Here is a 25,666-nt window from a genome sequence, read left to right as displayed (position 1 = left end):
TTTTAATTTTTATTAATTTTATTTTTCATTTTATTTTACAAATATTTTAACGAAAAAGCAAAGTCTTTACATAATCAAGCTGCATTTCCCTCAACTTCCCTCCCCTCCTTTCTGCGGTTACTAAGTTTACCATATTGGCCCGAATATAAGACGCACCTGCAAATAAGACGCACCTTTAAAATTAAAGGCTTATTTGCAGGTGCGACCTGCCTCTAGGCACTACTGCCCTGAACAGGGGGCGGCCAGCACTGGTACTTGGCGCCTCACTCCCCAAGCTGGCACTAGCGCCCTTCTTCTTCTTCTTCTTCTTCTTCTTCTTCTTCTTCTTCTTCTTTTCTTTTTTTCCAGGCGCAAATATATTTTATTGGTTCATTTCTTGCACTTGAAGTACTTTTGGATGGCATCTTTGGCCTGAGATTCCTTGCCATAGTCTTTGACAACGACACAACTGCAGCCCACGACGAGCACACTGCGCACCTGCCTTCCAGCACCACCGCCTCCCGGCACTACTTCCCCAAGCCAGCGCTGGGGGAGGCTTGGGAGCAGCAGGCGGGCTGTGCGCTGTTGCCCTGGGCTCCCGGGCTGCTTTGGGGAGGGGGCTTTGTTGGCGGCCTCCCCCCTCCCCCTTCCCTAAGGTGGCTCAGTGGAGGCTTGAGTCGGGACGGGCACCATTGTCCCACACCCCCAATGGCCCTCGTGGGCAGCTGTTTCAGCAGCGATACTGTAAGGTTGTGAATATAAGGCACACTTTAACTTTTCACAATTGGAAATTGGAGGGAAAGTGTGGCTTATATTCAGGCCAATACGGTATATTTCTTTGTTACTGCATATCCAGTTCAAACCTATTTACTAATTTTCCCTTTCTATTCCCTTTTAATTATTTCTTACGGCACATACATCTTCAAATAGTCAATAAATTTTCCCCATTATATTTTTTTAAGGCTCTCTTCTTGGTTTTTTATTCTTCTGGTAAGTTTCGCAATTTCTGCATACTCCATCCACTCTAGTTGCCTGTCCTCCTTCATTGGAACTGTTTCCTCTTTCCATCTCTGGGCATAAATCATTCGGGCAGCCATTGGGACATGCATAATTTTTTCCCCCTGTTCTTTGCGTACCTCTCCACCAATTATACCTAAAATAAAGGCTTCTGTTTTTTTAACAAAAGTTATCTTCAACATTTTTTTCAACTCATTATAAATCATTTCCCAGAAAGCTTCTGCTACATTACGTGACCACCACATATGGGAAAAGGTACCCCCCCTTTACATTTCCAACAGGTACATAATTCCGACTTATATATTTTCACTAATTTCCTGAGAGTCCAATACCATCCCAAAGGAGACAAAGTCTTCTCACCCTCTGTGCTGCTCAGAGTGATGAGTTAGCTGCTGAGGATGTGCTCCAATGGTCACTCTGGAGAAATTGTTCAGTGTGCTCAAAAGCTAAGCATTTAGAACACAGAAAACGTTTTCATGAGAATGGTGTGAAAATTCTGTACAACGGAACTTCAAGGAAAAAGCAACTTGAGTCACTCTGAAAGAAGAAATTGGAGCACTCCAAATTGTTTGCCCAGAAAATATTAGATCTAAAGGAAAGGCAACACATGGAGATCTGCACTGATTGTTGCAATGCATCCCTTGTTGTTGTATGATAATTGCAAGATTATGGCACAATCTCAGAAGTGGGCATGGCTGTGACTGTCATGAAGGAAAACTGCCCTCTGTCTCCTCCTGCATGCTCTCCCTTGTTTGCTTGATGTTCCAGGATTCTCTGAGGGGTCTGGCACACTATGCTTGAGCTGCTAGACATAGAGGATGCAATTCCAGGTTCATTTCGTGTTGCTGTAAGACAGGAGTAAAACTGTTTTTCCCCTGACCTTGTTGCAGCCACTTGCAAAGTCTGTGGAGAAAATGGCACTTCTAAATCAATCGTCCTCTGTTCTTCCCTCTCCTCAAAGTACATTTTTAAACGGGGAATGGAAGTGAATAGGGATTGCAAGATATTCTGAATCCCAGCCTGCATGCTCCCTGGGCCTGGCAGGATGGTACTTAGTCTTAAGAGCCGTCTCCCAGCAGGGCATGCAAAGGTTACCGATTGACCAAGTTGCGCTGGTGGGTGGGTGGGGGGTGGCTTTGAAGGCAAAGCATCTCATTCCTTATCAAAACTTCAAAGCTGTGTGCAGAGTGCAAGATTTTCTTTTTATCTGCTTTATCTACTTTTCTATTTATCTACTTGCACTGGTGTGCTTTCGAACTGCTATGTTGGCATGAGCTGGGACAGAGCAATGGGAGCTCACCCCATCGTGTGGATTCGAATCACTGACCTTCTGATCGGCAAGCCCAAGAGGCTCCGTGGTTTAGTCCCCAGTGCCACCCGCATTCCTAGGGGGCCCTAATAAAGACACCTGGATCTGTGGAATAGGCAGCTTTGGATTCTTGCACCTGGGGTGCGCTTGACCTCCTCCACCGCCACCATAGCATGAAGCCTCTGGCGGCCCTCTGCTTTTTGCATTAAAGGGCTCTTCTCTGGGGATCTGGGATCTCTCCAGTCATGTCCCTGTGAAGGAGGAGTGGTTGGGCTGTCTTTTATTTGTTATGTTTTATATTTTTCATAAAATTTATACACTGCTTGACAGTTAAAAACCTCAAGGTGGTTCACAAAGTGGTTTTAAAATATTTATATAACACTATTTTGTTTATTAAAATATCAAAGCAGTATACCACAAATATATGTATAACCATACAGGAGAAACCATATTAAAAAGTTAAGAGCAGCTTCCTGCTGAGGCTGGGAGTGGGTGGGTTGCAGACCAGCTGAGATCCCTTCCAAGGCCAGAGGTGGGCTTTGCGGGGGGGGGGGGGGATCTGCCTGGCAGGAGCAGGTCCCAGGACTCAGGTTCAGTCCCTTTCAGTACCTCCCAGGCAGAGATGAGCAAGGGCCCATGCCTGAAGAACTGCTGCCAGTTGTGTAGGCAGCCCACAGCTAGCTGGGCAACTTCCTGCATCGCCAGGCCTTGCCTTCCTCCCTCTTTCCGGAGGGGCGAGTGCTGCCAAGCCAGCCCTTCCTCACTGGAGCCTTGTGGGAAAATGCAAGGCCTTGTGGGGAAACCTTGGCCTCTGAGCTGTGGTTCAGTGAGCCTGCCTAATGATATTCCTGGGGGAGCTGGTCAGGCATCATAAACCCCAGCAATTTGCCCCAGAAGTAGGGGAGGCTGATGCAAATGTGCCAAAGGGGCTGCCTGAGCAAGCTGTTTCCTGGCTGTGCTTGGAGAGACAGGGATAATAAGGCCTGCCCTTCACAAAGGCGCCCCGGCATGGGTCACTGGTGACAAAGCGGATCCCTGCCAGCACCCAGCGCTGGGGCCCTGTGTTCCAGCCCCCTCCCCCACCAGCCACCACATGTACAGGATGGCATCCCCTCCCCTATTTCCCAGCACCACATCTTCTCCAGAAAAAGGGAGGTGGAGGCTCTGGGTCCCTGATCTTGACAGGCCCATTCCTCTGAGGCCCCCACGACTCGAGAGGACCCAGTGCATGAGCTGCTCTGCAGAGATGTTGTGCAGACTGCAAAGCCCCTCCTGAGCGCAGGGGCCTCTGGAAAATGCCGCCTTCATCTCCAGTTAGTATGGGAACACAACAAAAACCAGTCCCAACCAGTTTTGTTGGTAGGCAAAGGGGGGCTGGATCAATGGGGCAGAAAAGTGCATTTGGTCATGCCAGGCGGGTGGCTGCCATCTAAGTAGAAGCCTCAAGGACATCCATGACCCTTGAGGCCTTTCAGACCCCTGGTATCATAACTCCTGAAAAAGTGGCCTGGGAGAAGGATGAAGGTTCTGGCCACCATCTCCCTTCCAGTGTTAACCAAACCAGCAAAAGATAGTGAGGACAAATGGACCTCAGGACAACTTTGGACACACAGGGCTCAAAGAGGAGATCTCTAAAGATGGGGAGGCAGCTGTAACAGGGATCGGGGAGGATCTCGTTTTGTCTGCTTTGTCAAGCAAACCAATCTGATTCACAGAGCCTGGACTCTTATGTGGGTTGGAATGCAGTTAAATCAGATTTTGCACTTCTCCAAATTGTGAGATAAAGTTTCAGTTCAAAAAATCTGCATGCTGCTTTAAAAAATGCATTTTTGAAAGCATATATTCATGAGAAATGCAAAAATAAGCATTCAATTATGCCTATATTAGGAAAAAATGCGTACAAAATGCATATTTTATGGGAAAGAGTGCAATTAAAATGTGGTTTTCTGCCCATAGTTTTTTTTTTAAAGTTCTGACTATAAGGGAACAGACTATAAGGGAACAGAAATTGACCTAGAAATTGACTGCTCTGTTTATGCCTCATGTGTGAATGAGCTTAACGGACCAGGAGGTGGTGATGATCAGGGCTGGGTGAACCTTTGGGAGCACCTGAGTCTTGCAGACCCTCCTCTGTTTCTGAAGCATTGAGACCTCCCAGATGTTGTGGCGATGCCTGTCTGCTTCACGCAGCTTCTGGGAGCGTCTCCTGCCTGGGGCAATGAGAAGCCCTGGTTTGGGTTCAATAACGACTCAGGACTCACCCACACTTCTGTTTGTTGCATGATTTCTAGGCACAGGTCCAAGAGGTGTTTCTTCTGCCACACTGCTTTCCCTTGAGGAACCTTCCACTTACTGCTGAATCAGAACAAAGTCAGTCGGGTTTTCTGCAGATTGATGTTTTCAGTTCATCAGTAAACAACAGGGAAAGTGGCAGGATGAAAGAAAACCCTCTCTGAGCCGTGCCTGGGAACCATAGGACAAACGGAATCAACCATGGAGCAAGCAGAAGTAGAGATGAGCCCTCTGTTCCAGCTGGGCAGAGGCTTTTGCTATGGACAGTCAGCTTGGGAAGATGCATTTCCAAAACCCTCAGACTTGAATGCTGCCCGAGGCTTTGCCCCAAGACACCATGCTTAGCCTTGTGCCAAGTGCAAGTTTGGCATTTGAAGAAAACACAAAGGCGAAACCCCCAAGGAAAAAGAGGGGCAGAGCACCCTCTCTGTGAACTGCCAAGGTGCCCTATAGCCTCACACTTGCCCTGAAGATCACAGAAGGACAGAATAAGAAAAGCCGGGGACAGTTGGTCCAGCCTTCCAACAGCAGTAGCAGCAGCAGGAGGAGGAGGAGAATCCAGCAGGACACCGCAGTGTGGGGTTGCCTCTATGTGCCCTAGACACAGCATGGATCCACACACCTGAAATGGAACTTGTACAAAACCCTTTGAGAAGGACAACTCTAGGGACTCACACAAATGGCATTTTCCGAAGGCAAACTTAAAGAGGTAACAGAAGCGGTAATTCTCTAGGGCAGGGAGCAGGCCATAGAGTTTCCCTAGGAACAGACAACAGGTGGTGTTTACAGCTGAAAGCCTGACCAGGGAACTTGTGGAGAAGCCAAGGAAGCCCCCAATAATAATAATAATAATAATAATAATAATAATAATAATAATTTATTATTTATACCCCGCCCATCTGGCTGAGTTTCCCCAGCCACTCTGGGCGGCTCCCAATCAAGTATTAAAAACAATACAGCATTAAATATTAAAAACTTCCCTAAACAGGGCTGCCTTCAGATGTCTTTTAAAGATAGGATAGCTGCTTATTTCCTTCACGTCTGAAGGGAGGGTGTTCCACAGGGTGGGCACCACTACCAAGAAGGCCCTCTGCCTGGTTCCCTGTAACCTCACTTCTCACAATTAAGGAACCACCAGAATGTCCTCGGCGCTGGATCTGAGTGTCTGGGCTGAACGATGGGGGTGGAGACGCTCCTTCAGATATACAGGACCAAGGCCGTTTAGGGCTTTAAAGGTCAGCACCAACACTTTGAATTGTGCTCGGAAACGTACTGGGAGCCAATGTAGGTCTCTCAGGACCGGTGTTATAAGGTCCCAGCAACCACTCCCAGTCACCAGTCTAGCTGCCGCATTCTGGATTAATTGCAGTTTCTGGGTCACCTTCAAAGGTAGCCCCACGTAGAGCGCATTGCAGTAGTCCAAGCGGGAGATAACTAGAGCATGCATCACTCTGGCGAGACAGTCTGTGGTCAGGTAGGGTCTTAGCCTGCGTACCAGGTGGAGCTGGTAGACAACTGCCATGGACACAGAATTAACCTGCGCATCCATGGACAGCTGTGAGTCCAAAATGACTCCCAGGCTGCGCACCTGGTCCTTCAAGGGCACAGTTACCCCATTCAGGACCAAGAGATCCCCCACACCTGTCCGTCCCCTGTCCCCCCAAAACAGTACTTCTGTTTTGTCAGGATTCAACCTCAATCTGTTAGCCGCCATCCATCCTCCAGACACTCACACAGGACCTTCACCGCCTTCACTGGTTCTGATTTAAAAGAGGTAGAGCTGGGTATCATCTGCATATTGATGGACACCCAGTCCAAACCCCCTGATGATCCCTCCCAGTGGCTTCATATAGATATTAAAAAGCATGGGGGAGAGGACAGAACCCTGAGGCACCCCACAAGTGAGGGCCCAGGGGTCTGAACACTCATCCCCCAACACCACTTTCTGGACACGGCCCAGGAGGAAGGAGCGGAACCACCGTATAACAGTGCTCCCAGCCCCTCTAGACAGTCCAGAAGGGTGTTATGGTCAAGGCAGTGTTTCACTTTCGCATGGCACCAACTCAGAAGTGGAGGCAGGGGAAGAGGGCTGCTGCACCAGCTGTTCACATGGGGATATTGTCCATGGTGCAAAGAGCCACCTCACATAGCTTATGCAGGGTATCCTGACCTGGTCTCTCCACCAGCGAGCAGCTCAGAGGGAAGAACTAGACCCAAGAGGGAGGCCCAGCTGGAATCCTCTTGAGTCACCTGTTTCCTGCTGAGTTGCCAGCTGCATCTATACTAAGACACACACACACACACACACACACACACACACACACACGTGCTTGCCCTGAAATGTCTCACACAGCCCTGCAAAGCTCTGATTCACAGCTCCTGTGCCTGATTGGTTTTCCAAAGGTCCAGCCTGGGTTTCTTCAACCAAGAACCTGGTGAAGGTGGCGGGGAGTTGCTTGTTCTCTTTCTGAAGAGCCAAGGGCCAAGAAAACACGACTGCGGGCTGCCTGCCTGGGCCCGCTTGGCCATCCTCTGAAATGGGCAGCATTGCTCTTCCCCTCTGCTTCCCCTCTACTGTTCACAGATCCTGTCTTGGACGGGAGCCAGAGGCAATCAGGACTTTCAAAGACACGCTAAGTGCATTCAGCAAAGGAATTTAATTAGCCTCTTCCCATCCTCAAGAAGTATTTAAAGAGAAAAGCACCAGCCCGTTTGACATCTTTCATTCTAGACTCCTTTTCTGCATTTGCCACAGCATCCCTGTCATCCAGAGCAAGTCTATAATTGTACCTCTGGCTCAGAAAGAGACCTGAAGCAGTGGAGGGCAGGCACCGGGGCTGCCATTGTTCTGCTTCACCTTTGAGAGGATTCTCACAGAAGGAGCCATGGGAAACAGCCCAAGAGTCCCTTGAAACAGGACGGCCAGGAGTCATGGCTGCATCGACATGGGCATCGTTTTGATTTATGAGGTGGCTTGCAAGAAGGTGAGACGAGAGCCATGAGTTTAGCTGGCTTTTAACAAATATTAGACAAAATTCATGGAAGCTCAGGACCCATCACTTCCTGCAGAGCTCTTCTCTTGTGGCACCGGAGGGAGCCTTCTGATTCCAGGTGCCTGGCGGAAGCAGCAAGAGAACACTATTGCCTTGTTGGAAATGATAAGCTGGGCTAGATGAACCATTGCATATCACCCACCATTTCACCAATGAAAATAGGCACATCCTAAGGAACAGTGGAACATTCTGGGATCAAATCAGAAACTGGAATGGCTCCTGTGAATCTGGGGCAGTCCCTGGAAAATAGGGACAATTGGAGGGTCTGCTCTTGGGGTCTGATCCAGCAAGGTGAATTCTTAGGTGACACCAAGCCTCTTGGGGCAGAAGAACCTTCTGCAGGCACCACAAACTGTTGGGCCATCTCCCTTTTCCAGTCTCTCCCCAACCCTCTGTTTGCATGTTTAATAATTCCTTGGAAATCTTAGGAAGTTGCCACAGGGTGGGAGAGGCATGTACAGCTGTCTCAAAGGTTTCATCTTCTGAAAAACCCACAGCTGACCAGCCCTGCTGTTGCTTCATGGCGTTAGCATGTTGGAGAACAAGATTGCTTCCCAGGACCCTGAAGGGTTAAATGGGACATGCCCCCCCCCAAGCTCCCAGCCTAGAAGAGGAATGTGGCCATTGCTGTTTCCCTGCACATTCCGTGCAGTGATATATTTAAATCTCTATTTAGCAAAAATACTGTAGGTCAAACTCCAGACCCATTCCCCAATTATATTTTTCTGTATTAGATGAAATATGTTTCTATTTGGCTCAGGGTTTGTTTTATTAGGCCTGGAAGAGCTGAGTGACCCAGCCTCAGAATAACCTTTTCAGATCACTTGGTCCTAGGCCTCAGCAAACAGAAGTTGATAGAGCAAAAAAGGAGAGGGCCTGACTCTCTTGCAGGGCAGACACAAGGAGCCCAAAGGAACTCCAAGCATGCTCAGGAACTCTGTTTGATCTTTTCTGATCAGCTGGATAGTCATCTTCCCTTCCACCCCAATTAGGGATTGTTTTTGTTAAGTTGTGGGTGAACATATCAGACAACACAGCGATTCTTCAAACAGCTCTTGTTTATTCAGAGGCCAGAACAGAACTGAACTGAAGGGTTCAGCCAGCCTGCTTATACAGTGGTGCCTCGCAAGACGAAATTAATCCGTTCCGCGAGAGTCTTCGTCTGGCGGTTTTTTCGTCTTGCGAAGCAACCCTATTAGCGGCTTAACGGATTAGCGCTATTAGCGGTTTAGCGGCTATTAAAGGCTTAAAGGCTTAGCGGATTAGCTGCTAAAAGGCTATTAAAGGCTATTAAAGGCTTAGCAGATTAGATAAAGGGGGGGGGAAAGCGGAAAAAAAATCTCAAGACTTGCAAGACATTTTCGTCTTGCGAAGCAAGCCCATAGGGAAATTCGTCCTGCGAAGCAACTCAAAAACGGAAAACCCTTTCGTCTAGCGGGTTTTCCGTCTTGCGAAGCATTCGTCTTGCGGGGCACCACTGTATAGAGCTCCACTAGAATGCAACAGTAACCATTTTCTGTAACTATCCAATCACTGAAAGTCACTTTCGATCCCTTATTTGCATATGTGGACCTGAGTGAAAACTATCTACAGTATCTCCCTGCTGGCCCAGGGTGAGAACTTCAGTACATAACAGTTTTGTTTTATTTTTTACATGATGCATTTTGAATTTTCGCCTTCCTTGTGGCTTATCTGATCTACTTTTTCCCTAGCAAGGGCTTTATTCTCTTTAGCTTCTTTGGCGGTTCTAAGCTCTTTTCTCCCAGGCAGTTTCTAAGAGCTTTGAAGCTCCCATTCACCTGCCTCTGTGTCAGATATCCATCACCCTGGATGGTGGGCCGCTATCTGCGTGGTTATCATGCCTGCTGACAAATCCACGGAGGAGCTGGAGAATGCAGCAAGAGGCGTCTGTGGCAAATTTGCCCCCAAATGCCAGCAGACAGGGCAGCGGCACCTTCTGGGAAGCAAACATCTCCCGGCCCCAAAGATTTCCATGCCATTTTTAAACACAGATGTGGCATTGCAAGGAGATGCTTGTGTGAAGTCAGGAGAGGAAGGAAGCCCTTTCAGAGCCTCTTAGCAGACTGCTGGATGGGCAGGTGGTGGCACACAGTGAGATGAAAGAGAGTGCAAAGCGGGGGAAAGGAAGGTTTCACTCTGAAGTGACCAGAAGGAGCAACATGGCCATATGAACACAAGAGAGGGTAAGAACAGAGGGAGAGCTTGCTGGATGAGGCCAGCGGCCCATCTAGTTCAGCCACTTGTTCTCACGGAGGCCAACCAGGTGCCCCCATCAGGGGCGTAGGAGCGGGGGTGCGGGGGGTGCTGTCCGCCCCGGGTGTCATCCCTGAGGGGGTGACAAATGGCACACCGCGGGGGGCGGCACTTGCCGTGGGGCCTGGCCTGCGGTGCTTCCGAGCCATGCGTCTCTCCTGGGAGTGACGTGGTGGCTCGGGCCCTGCACTGCCCGAAACGGCAGCATGGGACTTGCATCTGGCAGGCAGACTCCATGGGCAGCTCACCGCGGCGCCCCCCTGGACGAATCACCCTGCCCCTGCCGCTCTGGGGGCTGGAGCAGCTAGCTACGCCCCTGGCCCCCATGGGAAACCTGTATCAGGACCGGAGCATGAGAACACTTTCCCCTCTTCCTGTGGCTTCCAGCAACTGGCTTCCAGGGCTCATCCACACTTCTGCTTGTCTCGAGTTATTTTTCCACTCCATCTGAGCTTTCTGGACATGAGTCTGGGCAGTTCCCCCCTTGCCCTGCTCCTTTCCCATGCAAAACATGCTCTTTAGTGCTAAATTGGAGCAAAGGCCAATCTGGAGTAAACCCAAGTTGCTTCAACTGAGGGCTGCAGAGTGCTCTCTCTCCCCCCCCCCCCCGCACCCAGTGAAGTGTGGAGAAGCCCTCTGAAGCATGGCTGCCTCTGACTGTGCAGAGGAGTGTGAATGTGGATAAAAAACAGGCATGGCAAGTAAGGTCACATTTCCATTCCTTCCTCTGCCCATTTTGCCCGTGGCCCCGCCCACCACTGGCATATGGCCCCTGAAAGATTGTCAAGAAAGGAACGTGGCCCTCAAGCTGATAAAGGGTCCCCACCTCTGATCCAGAGGCCATCTGGAAGAAGCAGTGTGTGGCTTCCCACGAGGGAACCCAGAGAGAGGGGGTGGGGGTGGGGAGAGAGAGAGAGAGAGAGCTGCAACCTGCTTCCTGTCCATCACTCCCCGTCTCCTGTGGAGCTGAGACAAAGGCAGCCTCATCTGGGCCTCCTGGCACATACTTCTAGCGTCCATTTCTGTTGCAGGAGACCTCCCAACCGCAGGAGGAGGAGGAACCTGATTGCTAGGCAAAACATACATATAGCCAAAGGTTTCAGCTTGAAACGGGGGTGGGAGGGGAGAAGTAGGGGGCGGTGGAGGGGCCAGCGGCTGACTGGCCTTTTCCCAGCAGCTCAGTCAAGTGGTCCTTCCTGGGCCTGGCTCAGGCGGATTCCAAAGAGCAGTTCTGCTCGGTACGAGGAGGAAATCCAGCTCTCAGGCTGAGCCGGTTTCGCCTGGTTCCAGACAAACAGCTGGACATTTCTTGGAGATGCTCCACAATTCCACAAACAGTGTGATCCGCAGCATTTTCCTTCCTCTCCCTTTTGGATGTACTTCCCCACCCCCAAATTGTATTTCAGATGTGGCTGCCGTCAGAAATCGGGCAGAATCCCTGGTGGCCTTTGGCTTTTCCTGTGTAGCAGAAACGTGCTGCTTGATGCAGATGAAGAGGGACCCTCACTGGCCTCAGCTAGAAAGGCCGCCTTGGGTAGGGCAGCAAATGCAAAATCTCCAGGCATAAGGTTTGTTGAGCCACAAATCCACAAAGAGTGACTCCTCAACATGGTATCAATCCCGCCTGTTCAGCCTGGGGTTAGATTTCTGACCAACATGTTGTCTCCCCCAGACCCCACCCTGCAAAAAATAATAATAATAATATTCCTTGCCACGATAGTTCATAAGTTGTTGAGAATTTCCCATGTTAGGTCTTTGCCCCTCCTCATAGAATAACAGTTTCTGGAGTTCTCTAAACAAAAAACAAAAAAACCCCAGCCAGTTCCCAGGCGATCTGCAAAGTGGGGTCTCTGGATCCACAAACTTGAGACATCACCCATCCCTACCCCAGAGTGGGTACGAAACGGACTTCAGAGGGGGAAAGGACCTCCCACACCTCAAGGGATCATGAATGGGAATAAATTTCACAAACACAGAGTCCTGATTGCAAGCGTCTGCCTTGGAGCAAAAAGAGATTCCTTCGCATCAATGGAGGGAGCCTTACATCCTGGTGTAGTCACCACCCCTTGTTTTTAAATACCTTTGGAGATACTGTTTTAGCAGGGGCAGGGGGAGCCAGGCCCTTCTTCTTCTTCTTCTTCTTCTTCTTCTTCTTCTTCTCCTTCTCCTTCTCCTTCTCCTTCTCCTTCTCCTCCTTCTCCTCCTCCTCCTCCTCCTCACTAGGGCACCCAGTCTGGGAAGAGGGCTTCTTTCCTTCCTCTCCTATTTCAGTTGAAACATCAGCTTTCCAAACTCTGATTGTAACCCATTGGCTGCAGGGCAGAGTGATGACATCCACTCCTGCTAGGAAGCCATGGAGCTGAGGGGCTTTAGCTGTGGGCTTCTGGGTCATCAGCACACCCAGCCTTCATGCCATCCCGGCAGAAGGACACTCACCTAAAGGAGCTTCTCCACAAGAGCCCCAGCTCCCCCTTGGCAAGGCCCCTTCCCTCTGCAAGACACTTTGAAATACTCTCAAGACAGAAGCCATGGGGTGGGGTGGGGTGGGGTGGGGGTTGCTGAAGCTTTTGCCACAGGCCCTGGACCTCTAATTTTCTAATTTTCCTTTGCTTTTAGGGTGGCTGAGCAATCTGGAGAACTGGTGGGATGGATCCAGGCAGCCACCATGCCAATTTCCCAGAGGCACTAATGCAAGTACCTTGGCATATGCAGATTCATATGCCACCAGGAGTCCTGGCAGTGCCCAGTGGCAAGGTTTCCACTCCTCTTTCAGTCTGAAACCCCACCCTGAGTCTTTTTGAGGGGGCAGGGGAGGGGAGGGCTACAGTATAATTTGTTCTCTGTCTTTCCACAAAATTTTAAGGCGACTCTTGGAATTGAGGGAAATAATTAAATCTTGTAATAGTTAATAAACAATCAGAAAAACAATGACATCAGACAAAAGCCCTAAAGCAGAGGCAACAGTGCAAGGCTGTGACCATTAAATTCTTAAAGTTTACATAGCTCTGCAAAGACCTTGCTTGTCCAGACATTGCCCCATCTTCCATGCCCCGCCCCTAATTGGGTGGCAACCTTTTTCTCAGCTGAGGGTGCCAACTGAGTGACTCCAGCTTAACTCAGAGGTCCCCCCCACAAGTGGAGGTTGCAAAAATGTGCCCCTGGAGGGAGCCCCCCTCCCTTCTTCCTTGGCTAATTCTCCTGCCCGTCATCTTTGCACCAGGTCTCCTGGTGTGGATAGAAATCTCCCTCTATATCCATATATTTCTTTACTGACAACCTTCTCCAGCTGATCTTGTTCTCCTTTGAAGGAAGGCATTTTCCCTCACTGTCTGAAAGGAGAGCCAAAAAGCAAACAAACACACAGGAGAGGTGGACTGAGGGGAGAGGGGCATTTCCCAGAGGGGAAAATGAGACAACAAGGATGTCTGTGAAGCACCATGCATTCTTAGCTGTGTTGGCCAATGCAGGGGCTGTTCTGAAATACAATGCACAGGGTTTGTTGCCTTCTGCCCACCTCTTACACTAATGCACCCCCCTACGTTGCCTACATGTACCACATCACACTCTCTGTGTACCCTACCTTTGACAACAGTCACATTTGCGCTGAGAGAGAAGGGTGTTCTTAGTTTTAAATTACTTAATTCAGGCAAGAATTGTGTTGACTCATATGCAGTGTGGGCTGTGGAACAATAAAGGCCCCTCCCTTTCCACTTAAAGAGCAGTATTTTGAGCTCTTGGCATTTTCCAGGGATATTTGCGATGCATCTTTGCATACACTCTCAGATGGGATGAGCTGCAGAGCTGAGAATAGTTCCAGGTTGTGTTTCTGTAGGTTGTAAGCCTAGTTGTGGGGCAGGACTGCATCAGGTCTACGCAGAGCCCAGCCCAGCAGCCTCTTGCTCTAAGAACAGGAAGAGGAGATGGTGCACCTGGGACATCCTTCCTCTTCCTCTTCCTCTTCGTCTTGTGCTGCAAAACTGAACCTTCCATTTCTACCCCACCCAATATTCTTTAATTGTTCCTTTAAAAAAAACACAACAAATTATCAGCTTGTGAAAGGAGATGAGTTACCATTTTGCACAAATGTTTGGTTGTCAAAACCTCCAGATTTCTGCTTTCCCAGGACACTTTCCGTTGCCAAAAGCTATCAAAGGAGAGAAAGTGAATTCCTGCCGAGCGAGCAACAAGGACGGCTGTTTCCCTGTCATGGTTTCATTGGTTACTGCTCCTCAACTGCATGCAAATGGCAGGACACCCTCTTTCTTTCTTTCTTTCTTTCTTTCTTTCTTTCTTTCTTTCTTTCTTTCTTTCTCCCCTTCCTTTGCTGCATGCCTAAAGCCTCCCTGCGTCTCCCTGCTTTCTCTGAGTTATTAGCTTGACTTTTTATTGGGTCTGCCTCGTCAGATGTCGAAGTATTTCATCCATCAAGTCAGACTCTTTTTAACACTAATACTGAATTTATAGAAGTGGTTAAATGAAGTGTTGACAATATGGACCACGTGTTTCTGATTAGCACTGCAATTTAAAGAGAGAGGCAGCCAACTCCTTTGAGCCACTGAAATAGGGCCTGGTGAGTGAGAGAGCTTCCCTTTTCCCTTTCAGAGCTGATGGGGGCAAGGCGGAAGACAGCCCCCCCCCCCCCGAGCACTAACAGATGCTGGTCCTGGAACTTGCCATGGATTCAGGGCTGGCCTGCTTAGATGCAAGGAGGGCTCTCCTCCCAATGCTTTGTGGTGCCTCTGTGGCCACTAAGCCCCATGCTGTGGTCGGAGTTCTCTCCTTTCTATTGTTTGGATTGGGCCTAGTTGCCAATTTGTTTTCTTTTTTTGCTAGCAGCCAAGGCATCTTTCAAACCCTTTAAAAAGATCCCCGCCCCACCACCTGCCACCACTGACAGTGCCGGATTTAGGGTGGTGCGGGCGAACAGGGTGCTGAGCTGAAGAGGCACAAAACTGAAAAGTTCCATAACTGAGAAGATCCATTTTGGGGCGCTAAATTTTGGCCTTGCACAGGGTGCCATATTATGAAAGATTACCAAAGTCCACCTCTGTCACCTCTGCACCTCTGTCAGCAAGAGCCTTGCTAACCCCAAAGAGCCTTGTGGCACCCTGAATGGAGTCCTTGCTCTGGCACAACAAGCATCTCAAACATAGTCCCCAAGAAATGCTCCGTTCTTTTGTCCTCCTCTCTAGCAGTTCTCTGCAGTATAGAGTGTGGATACATTTTATTTTTAACAACATTTTTGGATTCCGCCCAACTGGATACCAGCCCAGTGGTGGTGTAACCAGAGCTTAGTGGAATGCCTGCGCCGCAAGGTCCTTTCAGTGGCTTCGGAGAGGAAGCCCCAGGAAAGGAGGCAGAGGGCGGGGACCACTTCAGCACTGACCAAGAGGTGAAAGGGTTAATTGCACCCTAACCTTTCTGACAAGCTTGTGGTGGCCATGTGGTTAGACCGCTTAACTATGTGCTCAGTGCTGCTGCAGTAACAAATGATGTTGACAAATTGGAAAGAGCTCTGAGGAGGAGAGCAGCAGCAACATGCTGGAAGCCAAGCCTGAGAGCACAGCCTGGAGGAGCAACCAGGGAAGTTTATCCTGGGGGGCAACATTAAGCCATGGAGGAGATATGTTGGATGTGACCAAATATTTTAAAAAGGCCAGATAGAGGACAGCCACAGTTGCCTGCCCGTCTTTCAAGGACAGCACAAGATGCAATGCTTTTTGGAGGTAGAGTTGGGTGGAGTCACACAGAATTTTCTGCAGAGAACTTAAGAGAAGAGGGCCACTTCCAGGTCATCAAAAAGTGGACATAAAATTCACATAAAATTTGCACATGCTAATTTATCTGTGGGACGCGGGTGGCACTGTGGGTTAAACCACAGAGCCTAGGACTTGCCAATCAGAATGTCGGTGGTTTGAATCCCCGTGACAGGGTGAGCTCCTCTTGCTCGATCCCTGCTCCTGCCAACCTAGCAGTTCAAAAGCACGCAGTGCAAGTAGATAAATAGGTACCGCTCCGGCGGGAAGGTAAACGGTGTTTCCCGTGCACTGCTCTGGTTCGCCAGAAGCGGCTTAGTCCTGCTGGCCACATGACCCAGAAGCTGTACGCCGGCTCCCTCGGCTAGTAAAGCAAGATGAGCGCCGTAACCCCAGAGTCGGTCACGACTGGACCTAATGGTCAGGGGTCCCTTTACCTTTACCTTTAATTTATCTGTATCAATGTGCATTTAGAAATAATTGCAGTGATTTGTGGAGCAATACAATGCATCTCAACGCAGCACAGAAGCTTGTAACCAGGTGAGCTGGGTGCCCTCGCAGCTCAGCCTATTGTCCAGATGATGCTAACTGTGGATGGGCTACAAACGCACACATACAAACACGCACACAAGCACACGCACACACACACCCTTCCTTCTTAGGGTGCTTTACCTTTATTTGGATCTGGACTAGACAGCCCTTCAAACAAAGGACTCTCTTCCACAATGCAGGACACATGGCCACCCTGGAACTCAGAAGCCTTGCAGAGAGAGTTACTGCTGATCCCCAGAGAGCCTGTGTGGGTCTGGCTAGGAAAAGGCAGAGTGAAAACTTGGACAGGGTGCAAGAAAGCACAACAATGCCTTGGCATCTCCAAGAGTTCTCCCAACTAGCTTGCAATCTTGGGTCTTTCCCCTGTAACTCTAAACCTTAGCTGTGTTTAATTCCCGCCGCCCCCCTCCCATCTTTCCCAAGGAGTGAATCACTTCTTGAAAAACAACCCAACTCCTTCCTGATGGACTATGCTGTGTGCACGTCAAGAAGGAAAAGCACCCCAGAGTTTGAGCTGGTGGGGCCTGGGCTTGGGGAGCTGACAAAGAGAAGACCTGCCAGCGCTGCTCTCTGCCTTTGCTGGCTGAGTGAGGGGGGTGCTGGACTCAAGAGAGCACATGGCTGCCTATAATTAAAGTGGTACATGGTTGCATTAGAGAAGGGGTTCCCCAACCTTTTCCACTCCCCACCCCAGTTCCATAAACACATAAAGCCAGTGCCCCCTAGCCTACCCTTTAAAAAATATCATTTAGAATAGTGGTTTGCACAACCCACTAAGGAATAAAATAACTTGATATAATTCAAAACACTAACCATTAATTGCACATTTATTCAAAATCCAGTTAAAACTATCCCCCCCCCCCGACTATTCCAACTGAGCTATTTCGTTTAGTTAATTCAACAAAACTGGGGAACTTGATCCAGTGATGCCAGCTTTTTGAAGTCTGATAGTTATTTACACTTCCTGTACCCCCTGTCCTGCCCCCCCCCCCGGCCTCTCTCCACCCCCCAGGTAATCCCACTTCTCCCCAGGTGCCTCTGGCCACCTCTGATCAGGCCACCTCCAGGAGTTGACATCTATTCAGTTCTGCTTCGGCTGAAATGGACCATGAGTCCATCTGCTCAAATTGGTTGCCATTATTGGAGATCAAGGAGGCTCTAGATTCCCAAAAACAAGAGAAAAGGGGGTTAAGAGAAAAGGTTTGTTTGTTTTCAAGGGAAAGGTGTTTTAATCTAGGCTCCTCCTACTTTGTGGCCTCAGATGTTTTGAACCACCGCAGCTTCCATCTGCTGCAGCCAGTGCAGCCCAAGATGGCCAGCCCCTACAAAAGGAAGAAGCCTCAGTCAAAGAAGATGAAGAAGACAAAGAAGATGGGCTAAACAAAATATTGACCTATGCAGGACAAATTAGTACAAAAAAGGGTAACTGTGTAATGCATATTTCCTAAGCCTTGTGTACAGATCATCACATTAGCATAACTTCTAAAAGTCACTTGTAATAAGATGAAGAAGTTTTTTAAATTGGATTGTTAAGTATATAAGGTTTAATGGACATGCTGAACAATCATATTGTAATGGAATCAGGAGGGGGAGTGGAGGGAAGTTGACCAAAAAATAATGGTTTACAAATTTGGTTATGATTATTATTTTTCTTTCTTTTTCTTTTTTTGCTTTGTTATTATTGGAAAATTAATAAAATGTTTCTTTTAAAAGAAAGATCAGGGGGATGTCAGGGGTTGTGGTCCTGGAGAGCAGTAGGTGAGGAAAGACACTGGGGCCAAGCCAGGTGAGGAAAGCTGGCTTGGCCCAAGAGTCTCTCCTGCTTGCATTTGTGTCCAGAGGCGGCTTGGGGCTGTGCCTTTGGTTGCTCATTCTGTCTGTGGCACCTGACGTCCACCCCCCCCCCCCGTCAGCGAATCAGGTGGCTGGTGGGGTTATTGAGAGCATTACTCCTCCTTGCACCAGGAGATGCAAGGGGGAGGGGCACCCTGGTGTCACTGGTGATGGATGCGCGTGCCGTGCGCCCAGGCAGGAGAGGCAGAGAGGAGCCGGCGCACCATCTTGTTTTCCAAACATGCTGCTGTTCTCAGAGCATGTTGATGGGGCCGTTGCCATGGCAAATAATGCAGCCCAGGCTGGGAAGCCTCTCTTGTTCGGGGCTGTCAAGCAGGCCTCTTTTCCATCCTGTCTCCTCTGACGGAAACAACTGGAGCCCTTCCCCAGAAATGGCATTTCTTTTGCAAAAGCGCTCTCTCTCTCTCTCTCTCTCTCTCTCTCTGTGTGTGTGTGTGTGTGTACTGGCCTCATCAGGAAGCTCCCAGGAAATGCTCCTCTGGAGGAGGGCTGGATGGAGCTGGGAAGGTCAAGGGGCACAGGGCGTTGGGCTCGGCTGTGGCCATGCCAAAGTCCCTCTCCACAGAGAACACAGTCTTCTCCACAAACAAGACAGGGGTTTGATGGGCCGGGCTTCTTTTTATTGCCCCCAGTTTTAACATGGAGCATCTTCTTTCCTCCTTTTGGCTACAGTTTGCTTTTCACTCTTCCCCCCACCCCCTTGCATTTCTTTTGTTCTTTTGTTTTGCTTTTAACCATTTGTTGCGTTTGTATTTTTAATGGATCGTATTCTACATTTTTATGCCTTCCCAGGTACCTAGAAGCACAGGAAATGGTTTATCATTATATTGTTCTTGCAATTTTTTTAATGGTGGCCCTTAAGGCAAGCAGTTTGCACAATGGAGGGCCCTGCTTGGAGTGTGGCCACGGACAGCTTTGCAGATGCATGCCATGCTTTCAGCTTTTGTTCTGAGAGAGATGGCCAGGAAAGCCCTCAGATTAGAAAAACAGGGAATGCCAAACCTGCATGGAGAATGGCATGGAGCAGGCAAGGGGGAGGCAGAATGGCAGCAGGGCACACCTCGAGTGATGTGATGGGCACTACCAAATTAGGTACCAGTGCCAGTCATATGATGACAGTCCATTTGACAGCAGCAACACACTCCCAGTCCCCCATGGAGGCCCCAGCATTGTGTGTGTGTTTGTGTGCTGGACCTCAAAGAAAGCCATTCTGAACTCCCGAAACAGCATAGCAATGTCTGCGTAGTTTTGCAACAAATGGAACCATTTCAAAACCTCCAAAGAACCAAGAGATTCCCCTCCCCACATCTTTCTACAATGGTGAAAACTGAAAAACTTCATTCTCCATGGCCACGATTCACCTTACTTAGCCACCAAAAGCCACCATTGTGCCTTTCTGTTTTTCTTTCTAAGTTGTGGGGCAGTCACGCAGGCTGGCCCCTCTCTCTATGTCCACAGCCTTTCCATAAGTGTTCAATCCTCTGTTCCATCCTATTTCTGCATTAATTTGAGACTGGTTGTTTTGTTTTTTGCTTTTAAAAAGACTGCATGAAAAGTCACATTGAAATGTGTATTTTTAAATGAACCTTCTATCAAAACAGACATTTCTAAACACATTTTCTCTTGAAATACACTTTGTAAATGCCCTTCCCCTCAAAATAAGTGTTGTAACATGTATCTTGGCATGTTTGGGGGGTTGTGTTGGAGCACTGGGGATGTGTGAAAGCCAATGGGCAACTTAAGGTCCAATCTGCACATTAGTTTGGGAAGTGTGGATAAGGTCAGCCCATATCAGAAGGAGCAAAGAAAGAATTTCCAAGCAATTCTCTAACACCCCCTGAAGGCAGGACAGAAGTTTGCTTTCCCTGTGGTCATGGGAACTGGACCTGGTGCAAGCTGCAATGCAAGAGTAGGACTACCAGGTTTAATCCCCTTTGTGACAGAGGTATTTAGACCAGAAGGAGCCGTGGCTCCTTTTGCCACAACTAGGACACACATCTCGATGAAGCCGCTAGGTGCCGTCATCAGGGGGTTTGGGGCTCAGTGTTATCATCAGCAGGACAGCTGGTGATGTGCAGCTCTTCCTCTCTCCCTACCTTCTGTGCAGCTGTGTCTATGCTGAACCAGTGCATGGGCTGGACGAGGGCCCAGGAAACGGAAGTTGAATCCTGATAAAATAGTGCTTCTGCTGGCAGGTGGTTCTTCTGTCTGGGAACTGGGTGTCTGGCCTGTTCTAGATAGTTGCCCCCCACCCAATGAAGAAGCAAGCATGCAGTCTGGTGGTCCTTCTTCTGGATCCACCATTGTCAAAGGAAGCCCAGGTGGCCACTTGCAGCTATGGCTGGTTTGCCAGCTATGGCTGTTCCTGGATCAAGATCACTTGGCCAGAGTTTTGCATGCTCCAGGAACATCCTGCTTTTCGTATTGTAATGCGCTTTATGTGAAGACAGCCCAGAAACTGTGGCTAGTACAGCCGGCCTCTAATGCCTTTCTGCATTATGGGTCCAATTCAAGGTGCTGATGCTCACTTATAAAGGCCTCCAGGCAGTCAGCTGGGGCTCTCACATCAGCTGATAGGGCCCTTGCTGCTGTGCCACAACTGTGGAACTCCCTGCCTTTGGGGTCCAGATAACAGCCACATGACTTAGTGGCTTCCACTACCTTGTCATAACACAGGGGGGGGGCTCATTTAAATCAGCCCTGGAGTCTAGGGTTGCCTGGGGGGCCCTTCCTGTGGACCCTCTTTAGCCACCACATATCTTGTCAGGGGAGTGGTTTATTTTTGTGTGCTGGAAACTGCTTTGGGACCATGTTGTATAAAAATGCATGTTATAAAATAAAACGAACTTGTGGAGTCCAACTGAGGCAAAGTCTGGACAAACTAGCCTGGTCTGCAGGGCCTCCTGAGTGAAAAGGAAGTAAGGGGGGGGCAAACTTTCCAAACGTCCCAAGGCAGTGCTAAGACAACGGATCCAAAGCACATTCGCAACTGCACATAGGGAGAGAAAAATGCATTTTAAAACACGCACGTCCAAGTGCGTATTTACATGTCCGGGGGGGGGGCGCTGCAAATGAATGTAGAAATAGGATGAGCTTGGTTGGGTGGGGTGAGCAGCACATCTGGATGTGGCCCAGATGCGCTTTGGGGTTTCCACCAGCCAAGTCGTTCGATGCTGCCCGCGCCCGGCGCCGGCGCGCCTCCCGCTCAGACCCGCAGGCCTGGGGGTCGGAGGCGAGCGGGGTCCTGGCGCTCCCCCCTCCGCTCCCCAAGTGCCGCCAGCCAAGCCCGTTGGCACCCCGCAGCCGCCAGAGGCGCTTCCTAGCCCCCCCACCAGCCCTCGCCCGGCTTTCATTCTTTGGCTGGAGGTTCAGGGTCACCCGCGCGCTTCCCCGCGTGGCGGAGACCCTGGAACATCTCCTGCGCACCTGCCCGGACCGGAGTGGCAGCAGCGGGCGGAGGAGGAGCCGGGCGGCCGGCCGGGGCCCTGTCCCCTCCCCGCGACGGGATTAAAGGGCTTTTGCAACCAAGTAATGCGAGAAGGATTCCCGCATTCCTCGCCGGTGACTCACGGGAGGCCTCGCTCGGGAGGACGGAGGAGGGGAAGGAAGAGAGGGAGCGGAGGAAGATGCTGCTGGCCCGGGAGGGGGGGACCCGGAGGGCGGGATTGCAACGGGGGGCAGGATGGGGAGGACTCACCCTGCAGCAGACCTCTGGGCAGGCAGGCGTGCTCCAGGAAAGGCCAGCCCCATCTTGGCCCCAGCTTTTCTACCAAGAACTCTCCCCCATTTTATCCCACTCCACATTTGGCGGGGGGGGGGGGGGACGACAGACCGGCCTTGTTCAAGACTAGACTTCTGACATGGGAGACGCTTAAAGGTAAAGATAAAGGGACCCCTGACCATTAGGTCCAGTCGTGACCGACTCTGGGGTTGCAGCGCTCATCTCGCTTTATTGGCTGAGGGAGCCGGCGTACAGCTTCCAGGTCATGTGGCCAGCATGACTAAGCCGCTTCTGGCAAACCAGAGCAGCGCATGGAAACGCCGTTTACCTTCCCGCTGGAGCGGTACCTATTTATCTACTTGCACTTTGATGGCGCTTTCGAACTGCTAGGTTGGTAGGAGCAGGGACCAAGCAACGGATTCGAACTGCCAACCTTCTGATCAGCAAGCCCTAGGCTCTGTGGTTTAACCCACAGCGCCACCTGCATCCCTCAGGAGATGCTTACCCGTGGGCAAATAGTGCAAGAGGGTGCTCACCACAGTGCAGGGGGGAGACACTTCCACCCTGCCGCCCTTGGTCTTGTTGTACTCCAGGAAGATCCTGCTGCAGTGTGGCATAATGGTTAGAGTGCCGGACTTGGACCTGGGAGATCAGGGTTCAAATCCCCCCTCAGCCATGAAGCTCACTGGGTGCCCTTGCACCCACTCCTCAGTTGTGAGGAGGAAATAGGGAAGGAGAGGAACCATATAGACCACCTTGAGAACCTTGGAAGATAAAGGTGGTATATAAATGTAATAAATACAAATAAAATAAAATAAAGGCTAGACATACTTGCTCTTGAGTTTTGTCCAGAAGGTTGCATACCTGGGTGGACAAAGTGGCTCTCATCACAAAATCGGGACTGGTTCCTGTGGACCAATCTGACTCTGACTGGCAGTGGCTCTCGGGGGTGGGGCCAGGGTCTCTGACGGAGAAAGCGTCCATTTCTATCTTTGCACCAGCTTCCAGATCCTCCCAGCCAGAAACGCCTGCTGACCCCACCATCTCTGCACCCAAAGGACTTGAGCTACCACTCACTGTGGCTGAGCCCCCTAAAACAGAAAGCTTCCAGGATGCCTGATACCACCAGTGGGCAACTCATGGCCCCAGCACCTTTTATGTGGCCCCTCTACTCCTGAAGCTGTTCCACTCTTGCCCAAGATATTTCCTTCCTGTTTGTTGCCTTTTCCTTGTTTTCCTGACTTTCTAAAGTCGTTCTCCCCTCATATTTCTTTATAGTTTTAGATTTAGAACAATTGGAAGAGGCAGCATATTATTTGATAAAAGTAAATGGCTGCTTTGCTTTTGTTTTGTCTCTCTGCTTTCCCTCGGTGGTATTTGTTCATCCAGAACATTTGTGCTTGTGGCTCACCTGTCATGGGCTTGGCCTCCAGCCACTGCCAGCTTGCAGGGGACCCCCAAGAGCCACCCTCGTGGGAATGTGGCCCTCAAGAAAAAAAAGCCTGCCCAGGGATGAGGAAGCTTTGGCCCTCAAAATATTGCTGAATTACCGTATAACTCCTGTCATCCCTGGTTTGCTGAGGCTTATGGGAGTTGTAGTTCAGCAACATCTGAAGGACCAAACTTCCCAACCCTTCCCGCTGCTCCACCCAGCCAGTATCCTCTACTCCTGCCTCCTGCAATCTGGTAATAGCCAGATCCATCAGTCCCTGTCAGCACTAGAAGAGAAGATGAAGAGTTTGGATTTGATACCCCCTTCATCACTACCCGAAGGAGCCTCAAAGCGGCTGACATTCTCCTTTCCCTTCCTCCCCGACAATAAACACTCTGTGAGGTGAGTGGGGCTGAGAGACTTCAGAGAAGTGTGACTAGCCCAAGGTCACCCAGCAGCTGCATGTGGAGGAGCGGAGACGTGAACCCAGTTCACCAGATTACAAGTCTACCCTCTTAACCACTATACCACGCTGGCTCTCTACCAACATCCAGGGACTATGGAGTTGTAGTCAAGAACATCTGGGGGACAGGAGGTTGGGGAAGACTGGTCTCCTCTGACTTGCTGCAGCTCATGCAGAGAGGCCCTTCCTATTCCCCCCCTTACCCCATTTTATCTAGGTTGAGTATATCCTTTCTCATTCTTCCATGGAAACCATCAGATACAACATCCTTGTAGCAGCAGCAAAACCAGTCCTTTTTTCTGGAGGTACTCAAGGGTACGCAGTACAGGCACCCCCTTCAAATGTTAAAAGTGTGGCACTTGCTGTAACAACTTCATGGTTAGTACTAGCACCTCCCCCACCCCTTAAATAAAAAAAGCAATGAGCAAAACCTTTTCAAAAACAAGGACCCCATTGGTCATCTTACCTTTAAAAATAAGCCCACTCCAGCCTGGAAGTTCTAAGATCCTCCCCCACAGACCAATCCAATATTTGGGGGTCATTTTCAGCACCCACCCCGAAGGCACAGAAAATGCCTGGAGATGCCGAACCTGTGGTTTCCTTGCCCACAGAGGGTGTGCTGTGCCACTGGGTATACTGGGCATCCCTGTGTAACATGCCCATCTTGCAATTATGGGAAAGCAAGAAGGCCAGGCAAAAGCATTGGAGGTAGGCAGCAAGATACAGATGGAGATGTATCGCTGGCCTCATGCTAAACACGAGCCTTTTAAAGAATCATCTGAAACCACTCAAAGCCCCATTATTTTAATTTCCCCCTGTGCTCACCATCACTAAAAAAGGAATGAGCGCTTCAGGATTGCCTCAGAGTTTCCAGACACGGGCGGCCTTGGATCCCATGAAAGGAATGGAGGTCTAGCTAACCCAAGGAATCCTCTCCCTTGGACAGCCTTGCAGGGAACACATCTGCTTCCGATTAGAGGGAGAAACATTTCCTAACTTGGGCTGCTTTTCCCTGTGAGGGAGTTTCCTGCCAAGCTCTGGGGCCCAGGATTGCTCAGGAGAGGTGGTCGAGAATGGGGCTTGTAAGTGGAGCCCCTGACAGGGGCCTCACTGCGGATTCATGGGGGGGGGATTTGCTCCCCCAAGGGAACTAGGTCCCCCAAAGACTCCACGGATGGTATCACTCATGAGAAGGGCAGAGCACTGGCTGAGCATGAAACATGACCACACAGAGGCTTCCCAACAGATGTCCCAGAGAAAGCAGCCCAAGTCCTTCAAATGCCCCACAGCCTGGAAATCCACTCCCAATGTTTGTATCCAGAAGCATTGCTCCCATCAGCTGTGCACACAGAGCATAGCCGAAATGACGAATGTCCTCATTGAATTTGTCTAACCCCTTTAAAGCCATCTAGATTGTTGGCCGCCACTGCCTCCTGGGGGAGGGAGTTCCATAGTTTAAATATGTGCTGCCCAAGCAGCCCCAGTGCCCACAGGGCAGTGCCAGGGGCATGAGGCATGCTTGGTGGCCCTGGGGCATTTCTTTGATGGTTACTTGCCCTGAGCCCGTCTTCCTCTCCATCGTCACCATAGGTCTCTTATGCCTTTCTGTCTTTTGAGTGGGTGGCTGTTTGGGCCCCCTTCCTCCTTCCCTTTTTAATTTTTATTTCTTTCTAAGCGGAGGGTTCCTGCCTCTGCATCTCACTCCTGTGTGTTCTCTTTGGCTTCCCCATCTGTTTGGAAAGCTCAGTCCTGCTGAAATCCAGCTGCTCCGATCCGTTCTGTCCAGCCGCTGATCTTATTAGCAGTCTTTAGTCTTGACCTGACTGAACACTTGTGGGCCAGCTTTGTAGTCATTCTAGGCACTGCCTTGTTGTTAGATGGGCTTAATCTGCACCCACAAATTCTGGCCCGGCCACTTGGCACAACCTAGAGTCTGAAGCCTCTGACTCCCAAAGCCGCAAGGG

General features: G+C 50.0%; 1 long non-coding RNA gene across 1 annotated transcript; it reads right to left on the bottom strand.

Moving 5' to 3' along the window:
- On the bottom strand, positions 1–24,417 carry LOC308466095. The gene is made up of 2 exons (XR_013980664.1): positions 24,169–24,417; positions 1–1,899 (listed from the first exon to the last, which is right to left on the bottom strand). It is a non-coding gene; the product is annotated as an uncharacterized lncRNA (long non-coding RNA).
- Between the last annotated feature and the right edge of the window lie 1,249 nt (positions 24,418–25,666).

Source organism: Podarcis pityusensis (assembly GCF_964106645.2).
Source record: "Podarcis pityusensis genome assembly, chromosome: 16".
NCBI lineage: Eukaryota > Metazoa > Chordata > Lepidosauria > Squamata > Lacertidae > Podarcis > Podarcis pityusensis.
The sequence above is the reverse complement of the archived record's forward strand: the minus strand, read 5'-3'. Positions and strand labels throughout refer to the sequence as shown.